Source organism: Pyxicephalus adspersus, chromosome 8, assembly GCF_032062135.1.
Source record: "Pyxicephalus adspersus chromosome 8, UCB_Pads_2.0, whole genome shotgun sequence".
Taxonomy (NCBI): domain Eukaryota; kingdom Metazoa; phylum Chordata; class Amphibia; order Anura; family Pyxicephalidae; genus Pyxicephalus; species Pyxicephalus adspersus.
The window spans coordinates 20,822,345-20,838,913 of NC_092865.1; the positions used below are offsets into that span (position 1 = coordinate 20,822,345).

A 16,569-nucleotide genomic window follows, 5' to 3' on the forward strand; every position below is an offset into this window, starting at 1 on the left:
GGAAATGGGTAAAATTTTTAGGTTTAATCCTGAATATATGAAGTTAATATATAAAAACACTACTTATGATTTTATCAGCTCAGAGATGCCTTTTGAAAGAAATGATAAAAAGCATGCAGCTGATGGAATCATAAGTAATGCGGCTGGTGGCTGGCATCAGACAAACTTACATCTTTCATTTTACACGGATGATTGGATGAAGTCATGTAATGTGATCTCAGCACATCTTAAATTTATCTTAGCTGCAGAATGGCCGGGTCACTGGTGTCACTATGAGGTTTCAATGGTAAGAAGGAAGGTGTAGAACAGTTTGTTTAAAGCTCTAAAAAAGAAAAAAAAATCTTCAGAACAAATAGTAAAAACATAAGAGTATTTATCACAGAATCTTAATTAAAGACAAGTGTTGTACAGTATAGCAGCATCTAGTGTGGGAAAATTCACACTCTAAAGTAATAAAATATTCACACAGTTAATAAGAATCACTAGTTTTAATTAATTTTCCCACCAGCAGAAAACTGCAAGAGAGTTTAATTGTATGTATGCTTTCTGTAAGATTCAACCTCCAAAACCAGCCCTCTGTACAGAGTCAAATTTGTATATAAATGTAATACATTTTAGCAATTTTTTTAAAGCTTTTATATAGTTTTTGTGTTGGAGCTCTTTGGGGATCATTCAAACATGCAAAGAGATTGGCAACCAAGAGAGTCACGTGCCTTTTTTCTTTCGGAGATCAAAAGCCATAAATCAGACCCGATGGGGCCCGATCCTATTACTGGAGGTAGGATTCCTTTTAGACATTCGGTGGTTGTTTGGCCACTCTGCTTTTGCTTACACCAGATGGGCTAATGAGCAAATGTAACACATGTTCAATTCAATTGAATGTTAAATTGTTTTACCTTTTCAGTCGCAATGATGTATTATATGTAGCCGCATAATATGGTGCTACGGATTATTGGTGCTGTATAAATACTGCTTATTAATAATAATAACAATAGGGGAAAGCATTAAAAGAGTGTGTTTTCTATAGCCAGGCTACTGTTTGTCATCACAGACTCTTGTTATCACTTTTACACCCATGACAAACTCCCAAAAACTATCACACATCTACAAGGAATGAATACTAGGTCTAATAAAAACTTTTAGACTTTTTGAGTCAAAACATCTATCAAATGTAAATTATCTAAGTATTAGAAGGATTAAAGTGGATGAACGGAAAAGAAAAAGAAAAAGGAAGGACAGGATTTTTTATCGGCACAAAGAAAATATTATTTTATAATAATATAATAAAACAATTACAATTGTTATTAGTATACAACTAAACCTATAAAATTCTTATGCAGATTAAAACAATGTTTGTAAGGTAGCAAAAGATCTCATTTATCCACACTGTACTATTGACTAAAAAGTCACAGACTTGCGTATAAGTAATAAGTCAAGAAGAGGGGTCTCGAATAATACTTCCAGGAAAGGTGTAGATGGATGACTGGCGTGGGTCCACTTTTATCTACACACTGATTCTCCATCTACACTTTGCAATTCTTTTCCTGGAAGTATCATTTGAATACAAATTACATGGTGTCCATTAAACTCACGAGTTATGTACAAACCACTGTGTTAGGTTCAAGAAAATACGAACTGTAACTAATGAACCTTAATAATCAAATCTACAAGTAAATTATCTGTTATATTTATTTATAGGAATCAGTGAGTCTCTTTAGATTTTTATACATCAAGTTGAAGACCCAAAGCACTCCAGCCATTTTGTGCGTTTCATATCCACTTTTACCAATCACCGATATACTTCTATGATTGAATTGGCATAATTCTAACACTGTACTATAGGTCTCCATCATCCCCTGAGAAAGCCCATTTGAGCGAAACCCGTCGGGATGAGACCCCGCTTCTTGACTTATTACTTATACGCTATGACTTTTTAGTCAGCAGTACAGTGTGGATAAATGACACCTTTTGCTGCATTGCAAACATTGTTTTTATCTGCATAAACAATTTTATAGGTTTTATTGTATACTAATAAAAATTGTAATTGATTTTATATAATATTTTATATAATATTACATTATTATCTTCTTTGTACCGATAAAAAAGCCTGCCCTCTCTTTTTCTTTTCTGTTCATTAAGTTTAGTCCAAGTTGTGGACGTTAAAGGCTTTGGCACCTATCCAATTGATTGGGACAATATTGTGGTGCTAAGATATGCATGGTTAGCCACACTCAATGCACCAATGTTTAGGATTAAACTGGAACTAAAGTGCCATTTTTAGGTTTCTATGATCAGGCAGATCATTATTGCAGAAACAGGTGATGCTCCTACTGCAGCAATGTATCTTACCTGCCGGATTGCTCCAGATTTCTAATGACAACGCTGAGCTGCACGTGCACAGCATCAGCTTTTGTTGCCTGGCAAACCGGGCAATCCCAGCCTCCCTTCTGTGTGCAGGATGAATATCCTCCCATGCGCCTGCAGGTAGGCCAATCGAGTCAGCCATAATTTGTCCAGAAGAGGAAGAAGAATAGAAAGATGGAGGCGCGGAGAGACAAGATGCACAGATTTAGTTCCACTTTAAACTGCATACTACAAAGGAAAAAGCTGCTGAAAGCTCCCTCCAGTGCTGTTCAGATGACACCAGACTAGGAATTTTATCACATGACCACTATTTAGATTGGTGAAACCTCTTCTTCAGGAGGGATTACTGGAAGACAACTCTAAGATTTAGGATTAAGGTTAGGTGTGCAGAACTAGACATACCAGTTAAAAATCATGGAATCATTGTTTTACAATAAAGATGTGTAAAGTATTTTAAATCTACCTGTATGCTACCTTGCAGCTGCCAGTTATCTGACTTTCCAATTCCTATTTCTATTTTAAGTTACTGCAGTGTAAATGATTTTCGGATTAGAGGGAGAAGATGTGAGACGTGTATATTTCCCTGACCACAGGAGGTTTATTTTACTGAGGAAATCTGCAAACTCCTTTCCTGTTTGATATGTAACTCTTTGCAGGCTATATAGACCCAAAAGTGAGCTCAGTTTTTGAAGAAAGCAGCCAGTTTTTGAAGAAAGCAGCCAGTTTTTGAAGAAAGCAGCCAGTAAATAATTACAGTAATTACAGTCCAAGACAAATATATTTGGCAGGATCTAACTTTCTTACAGTGTTTGCCAAGCCAGTTTTTTTTTTTATTTCTTTTAAGTTTTAAAGCAGACCTATCACCACAATGTTTACAAGGGTAGAAAACCCTTTTATGTATAGTAAAGATGTTTTTTTTTTTACTTTAATACTCTTTTCTTTTTTTTAAAAAAAAAAAAAAGGTTGACGCCTTTTCCCTTCTGTTTATATCACCGCAGCGTTCAAGACAGAATGACAGCGCGGAGCCTCCCAGGATACCAATGTCACACATACCAGGAGGCTCCTGGCTGCTCCTTCTGTGCATACCCAAAACATGCGCAGGGACATTTTCATACATTGAGGGGAAAAAATGCCTGCACAGTACGAGATTGGGTGACGTAGCCAGAAGAAGGAAGAAGATGGAGGCGCCCAAAAGAATCATACTGACCTTTATCCCTCTAATCCCTCAATGTCCTTCACTGGAACCTGCACCATCCTTTTATTCGTCTTTGTCCCAATACGGGACAAAATCGCAGACATCTTCAGCAGGATCCAGGGATCTGAGAAATAAAGGTCAGCATGATTGCTTTTTTATCTTTTTTTTTTCAGTGAAGCCCACTGAACCCTGGTTGAGAAATACTGTATTAGAGCAATACTTCTCTAGTCTAAGCCTGCTTACTAGGCAATACCTTTTTAATTTCTTACAATTGTATATTTATAATTTTCCAGGGAACAAACTAGACTTATCAACAAAAAAAAGTATTGATATATTTAAATCAATATTTTTTTTTCAATTTCAATCAGTGTTTGTTTTCAAGTTGTATATAGTTTGTTTGCAAATTAATTTGTTAATTACGGTTTATAAAGGGTTAATAGAGGGTTTATTGAGCATCTATTAAAAAACTTTGACTAGTAGTAGATTTAGTAGATTTATTGCAACATTATTTACAAATACATTTTCTTTTGTTTGAAAATAAAAAAAATATGTATAAATGTATAAATATATTTTCTGTTGAAAATAGAAATTAAAGAATCAACAAAAAAATAAAAGCTATGAGGGTAAAGTTGTTTCCATAAATACAATGAAACAATATATACATATTATATTTACTATTCTAAAATGTTGATTTACATAGACACAGCTACATTTTAAAAGATGCTCCTATTGTGTAATGCAAAGCAATTCCAGGCATTTTCCCATGTTAGTACTCTTTTGAACTAAAATTCAATATTTTGTCTTCTGAATGAAAGATTGAATGAGTGAATGTCATTTTTGAATGAATATTGTTAATATATGTGGCTGGTTGTAAAATGTCCAACGTGGTATTTGTAATTATCAATTCATCCACAAAATACATAAAACTTTTATGACCGCTTTGTCTCGTTGAAAATAACCAACAAATTACCATCAATAATTTATTTATTAATTTTAAAAATATTAAACAAGTGAAATCATCTGTTATAGAATACAGCAAAGAAAACCTAATTAAAAACAATAAGCATATCTGGTATAAACTCATGCTAGATAAAGAATGAAAGAGCTGGAGATTACCCACGTCTGTGTCCCTGAACTGAAATACCAATGCCTCCAGCATAAACACACCATCTTCAAATCCTTCCTGATGTACTGAAATATTAACTAAAAGTTCTAATTTTTATTATTTAACGACAACATAAATCAACAAAGGACTGCTAATATAACCAGTAGAGATACCGAATACCATCCAAAATTTTACTTTTGTATGTAAATAGCACTGACTTGAAACTGAGCCAAAATGCATAAATGCAGGGTTTGTCCCAAGTCAGTGCAGTTTGTATATAAAATACATTTCTGTATCTCATTAAGCATCTCTAATCATCAGTATACTAAGGAGGAAGAGTCCACTGTAAGTCAATATTTTCTATTTTCCAGGTATTGAAATATTCCTACCATTTAGATCTATGCATTCAATGTAATAAAGTGAATCTGTAATTTTGCTCATTTGGAACAAAGTGAAGGGTTCAAGAGGAAGCACATAGATACTTACTTTGCCTGCAATCACATTGCAACAGACCAGATTGGATAGCTTTGAGTATACTTTGTATCAGTGGCTATAAACCTTCCCCACTTACCTCCATGTCACAGTGATTGTCCAAACATACATCAAGCACTGCTGAAATTACCAGCTGCTCCTAACCCAGAAGAAGAAAAAAATAGAATAAAATCAGGGGAGCAAAATTAAGTATCAATGTAGGGAGATTTGAAGTTTGCCTTGAACCTGTCACTCCACCCTGAATGTGCAAGGTGACTAGTTTACATGAAGCCAACAGAAGTGGAGATAAGAGACCAATAGGAACTGTATAGTGTGCATAATTGTACTCCAAATAGAGAAGATAGAGGCTAAAGCTTTTGGCCTGGAGAATCAACATTTTGGGTGTTCCAGAATAGTGGGGTATTGGCAGGCAGACAATTTTATGAGTATGTGGATTAAAATAAAATACTGGACAGCTATGTGATCTCTGGTAATATCTGTGAGTCAGTTCAATGTTTAGTCTGATATAGATCCCTGTTCTTCACTGTGCTGTTACAACCAGATCTTACATCATAACAGCATATATTGCAGCTTCTAAGTATGCTATCTCAGTAAAGAAATAATTATCATTTGCAACATGAAGTTTGTGGCAATAAAAAAGAGAACTCCTAAAGTGTTGCTAGATGTTCTCTATTATCAGGAGAGAACCAATGAAGCATCTCTTACAGTAAGCTTTTGTATTCTAACAAAGTGTACCTGTCAAAAAGGTGGCAGTTTCATGGACTGAAGCAATATTTAGCTTGTCAGCGCACAAGAAAAAAGTGACTTTTCTGCTTCATGATGTGCTGAGTGTCTAAACATTAAATGTTGTCAGAAGATGATTACTAATACATTATAAGAAGCAGACACTTACAACATTCACATCTTCAAATTCAATCCAAGAAAGCCTAATACAATATAACCCTTGCTTTTTTTCTAATTTTTGTTTTATTTGCTATGGGTATTACAGGTTGGCTGTATTAACTACACTTTTAGGTTTTGATTGTAACGGTTCACATAATTTATCTTGTAGGTTATCAGTCCATAAAATACAACCAGCCTCCTGCAGCCAATAACTGTTAAGTTATAATGAAATCTTTATAGAGGAGAACAGGAAATGTAGCCAAAGAAGATAAAGGTATACATGCAAAGCAAAAGAAAATAAGGTTTCACCTGTAAATTAGAAAAATGATTACAAATCTAAATAAATATTTTTTGAAAGTATCATTAGATAGAGTTAAAATACTTACCCCAGGTCAGAGGACTAAGTCTCATGTATTTAAAGATTGCCCCACCTGCATTAAGAAAATTGGGCATTCCTGCAATTGCTAGTTGACAGGTAGTATTTTCCACCTATGAGACTAAAGGACTGTTGTCATAAAAAATCTAGTAAAGGTAGACCCCGAATTAAGGACTTCTGACATACGGGACGACTCCTAGATACGAACGGGGATTCCCTGCTTGCTCATGCGCAGGACGAAGGCTTGAAGGGGGGAGGGGGCAGTTTGCATGACTTTTTTGCTAACACAGCTGAGGTTGTGGGTGATCTTTAGAGCTGAGCTGATCTGTAACAACAACAACTCTTTAATGACCAATACTAACTTTGCAGCAGTTTCTTTTTGCATATCAAAGCACAGCTTGCTCTAGAGGATAATTAATGTCTAGACTCCATAAAGTTTTTTTATTTTTTTTTTTAAGTTGTTTGTGATTAACTCACAGGGAGGAATATATAAAGTACCTGACACCACGCTGCCTAATATGTTAGGACAAACATCTGTCCCATTTGCATTTAATAAAATAATGTACATGTTCCGACTTGCTTACAAATTCAACTTAAGAACAAACCTACAGTCCCTATCTCGTATGTATCCTAGGGACTACCTGTATTCTTAGACCGCTCACAATGCTTTGCATTACTGCACACATATTGACATGTATTGTGTTAAGGCAACTGATGCATTTTGATTAGGCTTGCAATGCAGCACAATACATCAGAAATTGAACAGAATGCAGCATATTGCAATACACAAATGGCTACTGTTAGTACATTATGTTTCAACTTAATTCACATGTTGCTGGTGCCTTTTAAAAGAAAGCTACTGCAATAAACTGAAGAGAAAATATGTATGTTACACTAACTCATATGACAATGCCAGTCTAAAAGATGGAATAACAGTATCTGAAATATAAATTTTTTGGTATTTGTGTGCTTTTATATATATTTATTTATATTGTTTACATGCAGACCAAGTTGTAAAGCAAAGTGACCGGGCTTAAGGAAAACTATAACCCTGCTAGGGTAACTTGGTAATGGTTTAAATCTTCGTTTTAATAAATACAGTTTCTGCAATTGCTCAAACCCTCCTGGCAGCATTATAGTTCATCTGTTCACTTTAAATATATTTATAAGATGTTGTGATCTGTTAAGATTATTTTATTATTTTATATGATATTCTTATCTCTCCTACATAAAACATGTGATTTATGTGTAATGACCCTATAAACAAACTGCAATCTATGTAACTATGAATACAAATAAAAAAAATAAATTCCTTTAGAATACTAAAGCTTTATATTTAGATTCAAAGGCGAACAGAAATCCTTCAATGAATAAGAGAAGTAGATGCAATGGAGAATAGAAACACTTCAATAGGTATAGACGTAATGTGTAGTTTGCTGTGCATCCCACAACAGAGCACATTATATTCCCTATATTCCAATATTTATAATACACACACACAAGCCTGAAGGAGTGCACATGTACCTGCATCACAGCAGTATCTGTACACATCATCATCCCTTGTATTCTTACAATGATCAGGTGTGATTGAAAGTAATGATAATGGAAGGCATTGAGGTGAAATTACTAAAAGAGTTTAGGATATTCAATTAGCTTAATGAATGATAGGATGTTCTGCTGACTTCAGTCAGCCAAACAAAAATCATGTATTCTTTTTTTTTTTTTTTTTTTTTTTCTTTGCAGTGAATTGATATTCTTTGCAAAATGAATGTTTAACACATTCAATAAACTTAGTGAATTCTCCTCAGAGTGTTAATTTACTCTAAATATCTGCTGGTGATTACTGTTAATTTACAATGATAACTTGACGAGTCAATGTTGCATAAACACTGCATTGTTATAAATATTCTTCTGTTCCTAAAGCTAAGAAGATTTTCTTGTTGATGATCATGTCGTGCTGGTTAAAAAGTAATGTTGAAAACAAATAGCATAGCTCTGATATTTCTTACTCCGTGAATTAGGAATATGTTCTGCTGACAAGTTGAGATCCCTACCTAGAATAGGTAATGCCATGCCACTGCAAGGTAGTGCAGTAAGCCAGCGTGAAACTCTGCCTCTGTGCCTCTTGTATTAGGACCAGTCACTGCTTGCCTCTCCAGGCTGCAGGGTATCCTCTTGTATCATCCCCTCATGTAAATACAAGCAACCTGTACTGATTAGATATGCTTGGCCTCCACCACCATTCTCACAACTCAGCCGTCTGCAGAGTCACCACTACCTTAAAGTGGAGCTAAAGCAAAACAAAAAAAAAAGCTCACTTACCTTTAATTCCCCAGATCCCTCGATTGAGCTGGACCTTTCTTCAATCCAGTCCCCTGCCATCCTGGAATTCCTCCTGCGTGGAAGAAGCGCTTGGCACGGCCATCTTCAATCTTCTTCAGTCTTCTTGCTACATTACCCGATCTTGCACTGCAAAGGTGCGAGATCAGGTGACGTAGCCGCGGTAAAGGAGGAAAAAAAAGAGAACTGATCTCGGCATTTCTTTACCCTTAGCAAAGAAAATGCCCTGATCTCGGGCACGCGCAGAAGAAGCAGCCAAGAGCCTCCCCGGATGCGTGACGTAGGTATTTCGGAAAGACTCAAGTATTCCTATTCAGTCTTGATCGAACCTTTTTTTTTTTTTAAAGGGTGTTGCACTTAGTTTAGGTCCGCTTTAAACTAAATGAAATAGATTTATATCCTTTGTGGCTACCAAAGAATATATTTAAGTAAACGTTTTTTTGAGAAGAAGCCAGTTGACCTGCCAGCATGTTTTAGGATGAATAAAATGTTTTAGCATGCTTTGTAAACTCTCTTGGTCATAGACCTAGTTTATGTGTTTCCATTAGATTTAGGATTATCCTACAACCAGTCCTTTCTCATACAGTATACTTTCTTCGGCTAACCTGCATGGACAATTTACCGATTCTTTCTCAGGAGACGCTAAATGTCAGAATAATTGTTCTTTAGTTATAGAGTCTGTAATCTGCTTCCATTTGGCTTTAATAGGTAAAATAAATCGTGTAAAACTGTTTTTCTGCAAAATGTTACACAGTTAAGAGACTTTACATTTCGAGTCATTTCCAAAGGTAAAACTGATCAGAAGCACTAAGAAAGTGCACTGAAGCATATGGGCATGTTTCCATTAGGTTGTAAGAAGAGGTTTTGTGGCTGATTTGAAGTAAATTTTACATATGGCAATGGTATAGTTGCAGACATTACTTGTACCTGCATTCATCTTTTTTTAAATACATACAAATTATTATAGTGTATACAATGGAAGTGCACCTGTGCCCTGAAGGTGGACATTCAAATATGCACTTATTCTTAAGATTCAGTACACAGGCTTTTAAAACATCCCTCGCTGACCTTTGTGCTGTAAGCACTGAAAGCATTGCTTCCTGGAAAGACTAAAACTGCTCATCTTCTCTTTCCTCTGGCAGCAGGAATTTGGCAGCCTCTTATAATGTCATAAAACAGTAGGTGTACAAAATTACTAGGAATTATTGAAAACTGATGGATGATAATCTTGAAGATGAATTACTCCACTATGTCTACAGCAGCAAAGTTCAGTGAAGACTTGATTTAAATGAAAATATTGGGTGTGATTTTAGTTTTTTTGTGATTATAACAACTTATGTATTTATGTAGGGACATGCCATTGTTTACATTGTGCCTCCACCATAAACTAATGAAATAAGGCTTTTTTAAAGTCTAAATGAACTATCTTAATTATTGTATTACAGTTAGACTGTATGTATACAACACTATATTTACTAAATGTACTTTTTCTGCTTTATCCAGTTTCTCTCTGGCAGCACTAGAAGAGCCAGACTGTAGCTCTTACGCACAAGTAGCAGCCAAGCTCTCCAAATCCAATTTACCATTCCCTTCCCCGACAACCTTTGCTCTAAACTGTGTGCAAGAGATGTTAATTAGAGCAGTAATTGCTGGGATACGTCAGGTGACAGGATAGGTTGGTGTGTGCAAGGACCGGTCTAATTCTGCAGCACTAGTGCTTAAAAAGTTAAAAAAGGGTAATTTTTACTGTGTTCTCAGCTTGACTGAAATACACTAATACATTAGGAGGGTCGAATTGTGAAAATGTGCAAATACTTTAATGTCCATAGACCAATCACATGTGTTCTTTACATAATCCTGTCCTGTTAAGAACAAAATATACATTTCTGGACTGTGAGTCATAAGTAGTTTCTTTGTCTGGGCAGAGATTCAGTCCTTTAGTATTTCTTCTGTAATTTGGTGCCTTACTTTTGATTGATACCATTGATGGCTACAATAGCATATTTTTGCCCTTGTGAATACTTTTATCTATGCCCAGGTGACTTGAATACATTTGTGCCATTATGTCTAAGTGCATATATTTGGGTATAAAATTACTTTGTATCTTATACAGAATTCTGCTCTGTCTACTGATTTGATCTCTAAAACCTCAGTAGTCTCTGACACAAATTGGTGTCTTTTCTTTCTGGTCTGGCTATCCAGCTAGCATAGCTGTTTTTAATAGCCCCAGGAACTCATATAGCTTAGAATTGTGCTGGATTTGTGGTAGAGGTTGTTTGAGTCAGACTCTCTTACATATGAAGTATATTTAACCTACTGTATCACCTTGAATAAAATATATTTCATTGCATAGGGTGCTGGCTTGTATTTATAGCTGAATGTTGAAGAATTTAAACCAATTCTAGCATAATCAGGAATCAGGTGTTCTAGAAGTGAGAATAGCCTGTTCTTCTACATGGAATGTTCTATTTAGTAGGGTGTGCAATATAGTGTAAGGAAAGGGGGTGGGAAGACACAAATGAACAAGGAAATAAGAAATAAAACTTCTAAATTGTTATATCCAATGATTTCAGCAGCTCTATATTTTAAAACAATATAAAATTTTTTATAGACCAGAGATTTGGTATACTTAAATACTGGAGGTCCTTAATTTTATTAGCGGAGCTACATTACATTTAAAATAAAAGAATAAAAGTCAGAATTATTCCAAAGTTCACTTCGATGAATCTAGTAACTCTAGCATTTAGTCTAAATATCATTTACTATTGGAAGCCACTTGCGGCTGCTGACCTATGATTCAGTTCTACACTGTACAGTCTAAGTGGGCGCTATAAAATTATTAGAGTGAATGGGGAAAGGACATAAGCAGGGACTATTAACATTTCTATGTAGCTCTGGTGAATTTCCCTGGTATTTATCTCTTGTAACAGTGAGATCTCATCCTAAGGGTCCATTTTATCCTTTGAATGTTGCTTGCTCTTTCATGTCACTATGGAATTTTGTCATTCACAGATAAAACCTTCAGCAATATTTGAAACATATGAAAATGTTTTCAGATAGCGTTTGATTACTTGATTAGCAGATACATGTTATGTATAGTTCCTTAAAATAATTATGTTGTGTTGTTTATGCAAACGATGCAGTATCTAGATTTGTAGTATTACTAGCTCATTGTAATACCTTTTAAACGTTTCAATAGTTTAGAAGAAAGAGCAGCACTAGTAGCTAATCAGGTGTCCTGCAAAGAAATATACTCACAATGAACATGCTGACAGGAGGAAAGTACAGAAAAATGACCTGGCTATATTTCCTAATTCCAATAACAAAAATGCTCAGGGTATTAGCCTGGCTATGATGTCTGCAGATCTGGGGGGTAGATATTAGTATTGTTGAGTCCTGCTTTATGATGTGCTCATAATGAGTCTTTTAAAAGTTGCTCAGGAAATAGAATAGGTAACCTATACTAGCATTATTGAAATAAAAGTGAAATTCAAAAGGGGGATAAGAGAATTGCCAAATTTCTTGTGTTCAACTGTTGGATAGGACGTTCTACCTATTCTCCTTGATCACAGGGTAATAGCAGCACATCTCTCTCTAAAAATGATAAAAATCACTGAGCGATTTGGCACTGGATACACGATCTGTTTTATGCGCCGTCTGCATGAAGGCTGTATTTGGAAGACTGTCCTGCTGTGATTCATTTTAAAAATACATTACTGGAGGATTTTACACACTCTAATTGAGTTTTGTTGAGTAAACAATCACGGCTATGTTCTGCCGTTCGTTTAGATGAGTGAAAATGAAGAGCAGTGTGTAAGGAATGGGAAAACAGTAATGAGGCATTCAGCTGGTATTGCTGGTCAGGAAACATTTCAATGGCGCTAAAGGCAGAAAGTTGCTAAATTTACATATAAAATGTGTTTAATAGCATTGCTTCTCAACCTTTTGAAGCACGTACCCTTTTACACTCAAGGTATAACATGTTTACCCTGATGTGGGTCAGTTTATTTGATGTTGTTCTTTGATTTATTAGTACTCATCAACAAGAGCAAAAAATATCATATTAACCCAAATTCCAATTTTATCTATAAACATAATAATAACTATGTCCAGTGTGGTGTGTAAACTACAAGAATGGTTTAGGAGGATTAATAATCCTTTGCTAAGTAAAACAATGAACATCATTTGCAACCTCTATTATAATGTACAGCGCTGCGTAATATCTTGACAGTATATAAATCCTGTTTATTAATAATTTAATAATAATAATTTTTAGTTAAGTTTGGAGGCCATTCTGAATCGAACCTGAGCTTTTCTGACCTCAGATAGCTACTTGGAATTTAAGCTTCCCTTATGACAGGATCATTCAAAGACAGGATGCCAGATATTTCTCTCCTTATTTTTTACATAGGGCTGAGGCTGACATCACGAATGATATCGGCTGAGGCATACCCATCACTGACAGGTATGGCAAACTAGGGATGAGCATGAATGCCTTGAGTTAGTCATTTTAAAACAGAATAATATAGTTTGAGTTAATTCTCACTATACTTGTGGCTAGTATATATTCTATATACATTCACACGTGCCTCCAATCAGTTGTGAACCGCAAAGTTTTTGAACTGCAGGAACTGAACTGCAGATGAACTCTCAATGGAGAAACTCCTTTAATTAACCTCTAGTGCCTGGAGATCGAAGTGGATTCTCAGGGCTGCATTCGTTCATGCAACCCCCGGCACTAGAGGTTAAATGGGGGCAAGTCTTCCCATTCAAAACCTCCAGTGCTCTCTGATTGGCTGAGGAAAGCTTTCCTTTAGCCAATCAGAGAGCACTAGAGACTTTCAATGGCTTTCCTCAGCCAATCAGAGAGCACTAAAGATTTTGAATGGGGAGACTTGTCCCCATTTAACCTCTAGTGCGGCGGATCGCACACTGAGCTGATCAATGAATGTAGCCGGTGCTGCATTCATTGATCAGCACAGACTGTGACCTTTTTTTTTTAATTAAAATTCGAGCTTGATCGGCGAGTTTACACCGGCCGTTCTCGCTTACAATTTTGGTAAGCGAGAACAGCTGAATTAGGCGCGAGATCAAGTTTTAAAACTTGCTCACTCATCCCTATAGCAAACGGCTTGGATGATGTAGCAGGTAGATTCTAGTAGCTAATCAACATTTTTTAGCATACTTTCTTAGTATGCTAAAAAAAAAAAAAAGAGGAAGAGGGACAAAATAGTAAAAATAGCATTAAAAATGTGTTTAACCCGCAATTAAAATTCAAAATATATGTCCACCGGAAATATTCTGGGGTTTCCTTTTAAAAGAGAATGAGCCATAATATGTGAGCTGCAACTAGTGACTTGTATTTAAAGATCTAAGCTCCTGGGCTTTCATTTTTATCCTTTGTTTACTAACCCAGAATGAACATAGGTATGTATCAGGTGTTCCTATATTAGAAGCCGATTCTCAGATCCTGTAAATATTGATCTGCTAATCAGGCAAAAATGTAAAAATCACATAAAAATTAAAAACATGATAAATAGCATGTGTACATGAACCATATCCTTCACACAACAAGAACTTTCAGATCTTGCTTACCCCAGGCCACTTCTCTCCAATATTATATTTATGGAATAAAGTGATACGAGCTTGAGGAAAGACACATCTTACAGACACCCGGGGAACATTAAAGGTCATTACTTGTTCTTAGGCTTAATTTAGATGACGAAAAGTAATTGCTAATTAGTAGTTGTGGCAGCATTAAACACGTTTCCTATCGTGTATGATGATCAGGGTACATAAAAGACCAAAGAGAAAAAAAAGCCATTAAAACCTCTGCAGGTCTGTTCTGTGTTTTATCTAATCCTTCACGTTTTCTACAAAGAGCTTAAGATGCAGCTAGCCTGGAGTGACAGGCCTTCTGCATGCTGCTGTGATCTTGCTTAGCATTTACCTGAGGTTGTCTATGTGTGGTTAAAACAAACCTACTTTTTTCCTGCTGTCTGCTGTTAAAAGGTAAGAAAATCCAGTGCCAGATCAGAAACCTTCCTTGTGGTATGCAATAACCCCCCAAAACCAGAGCTGCACTTACCATACATTTTGTGACTTCACCTCGTATAGCCATGGGTTCCCCTTCCTACTGCAAGTGTTATTTGCTTTCTTTGTTAGGGGATGATAAAAGAGGCATAAAACTTACCTGCTATTAATGTATTTCGCCAATTTCCCCTCCTCCATGACCCTTTCCTATTTGCTGGGCATTTGTATTACTGAAATCATCCCATTCAATGACATTGAGGCCCCACCTTAGGATAAGAACATAGGGCAGCAGAAGAGAAGGTTTATGAGCGAGAACTAAGGTCAATTTTTCTCCAGCAACAACCCATAGAACAAATGGAGAATTAACCATAGCAGTTGGGAGGAAAATTTACTGCAATGGTGAAAAAAAAAACTGGTCTTCTATGCCACATACATTGCATTTTGTCATGCAACTTCAGGGAAATTTGATGTTTTCATCTTGGTGAATCTGCACCAGCATTTAATACCATCATAAAAATCCATTGGTATAGGTGGTAGAGGCAGGGTTATTTCTTGTTTATTTGAACCATTATCCTTCTAATCTGCCACAAAATGTATCAATAAACCAACTTTCCACAGGCTGTTGCAAACCACTGTCTAGCAGATAAAGTTGTTCCACTTGGGTGAAATGGCTGTTTACCAATTTAGTCTTTTGGATAAAAGCAATTTGCTTTTTGGATAAAAACTTCACATCACATGAGAATAAACAATGAGAGTGAACAAAAATTGTACTGTCAGAATGTATTGTGTTTATTGAGTTTTAACAGAAGTTTGGTAAACCTGATAAATTACATTCATACTAACCTTAAAACATTGAGCAATTTGTGCATATAACACTCGTTTTCTGATTGGGAGTAGCAGATTCTGTGATGAATATTGTAAACATTTTCCATATCTTCCGATGGTCATGGATTTCTAGGAACCGCAGTTAGAATTTAGAATTTGTCCAAGGTTTTTAATATTAGATATCTGAATGATATCAATGTGTCTTTGGGATTTTAAAAATGTTGGTAGTCATGCCAGCTTCTTAGTAAAGGGATAACAAGAAATTATTGGCATTAAGTAAAACTACTTTTCCTATGATAATGGTTGTACTGAACACAAGAGCAGGACATTTTTAGATCTTTTTATTTTCTACTAACAAGCCCAGAAATTATGAAATATCATTGATCCTCATATGGTGCATTAAAAAAACTGACTCAGAAAGGCTGCTACACATTGGAGATTTTGTGTATTGCCTGCATTTCTTTTTTTAATTTAAGCTGAATCGACACAAACACTACCCACAGTAAAATATGGGCTGCACGTGGTCTTATATTCAAATGTTAACTTAAAGCTATATTAACAGGATTAGGAATAGATAAATAAAAAGTAACAAAGGGACTGAAATTCATTTTTAGATAAATGTGCTTCTTCATACTCGTTACCATCCTGCTGATGTGAAAATACAACTAGACATATTATTGCTTTGAAAAGGGGATCCTGAGCCCATACATAGGTCTCCATCAGTGGGTGTTAGCATAGCTAATGTAAATGTGATTCTGTTCAGCGTGGATATAAGATGTAGATGAAAAAAGTTGTTACTTTAATTCCTAATACTATTGATTTGTTCCACTTATGTACTGACTTTTAAAACCAACTATGTGTGATTGTTTCCAATTTCTTAGCTCACTGAGACTAATAGCCGTCTAGATTTTGAAACTGCAGCTCTATCAATCACTACACAGCTGAGCAAAAAGTCTG

General features: G+C 35.6%; 1 long non-coding RNA gene across 2 annotated transcripts in view; it reads left to right on the forward strand.

Moving 5' to 3' along the window:
- The window catches only part of LOC140336550 (uncharacterized), a 91,330-nt gene that overhangs the window by 51,084 nt on the left and 23,677 nt on the right, over positions 1–16,569 (forward strand). The window contains exon 4 of one of the 2 annotated variants that reach the window (XR_011921905.1): positions 3,327–3,495. The exons of the other annotated variant lie outside the window; for it this stretch is intronic. This is a non-coding gene — a long non-coding RNA (uncharacterized lncRNA). Of the gene's footprint in view, positions 1–3,326; positions 3,496–16,569 lie in introns of those variants that run through there. 2 annotated transcript variants of the gene reach the window in all.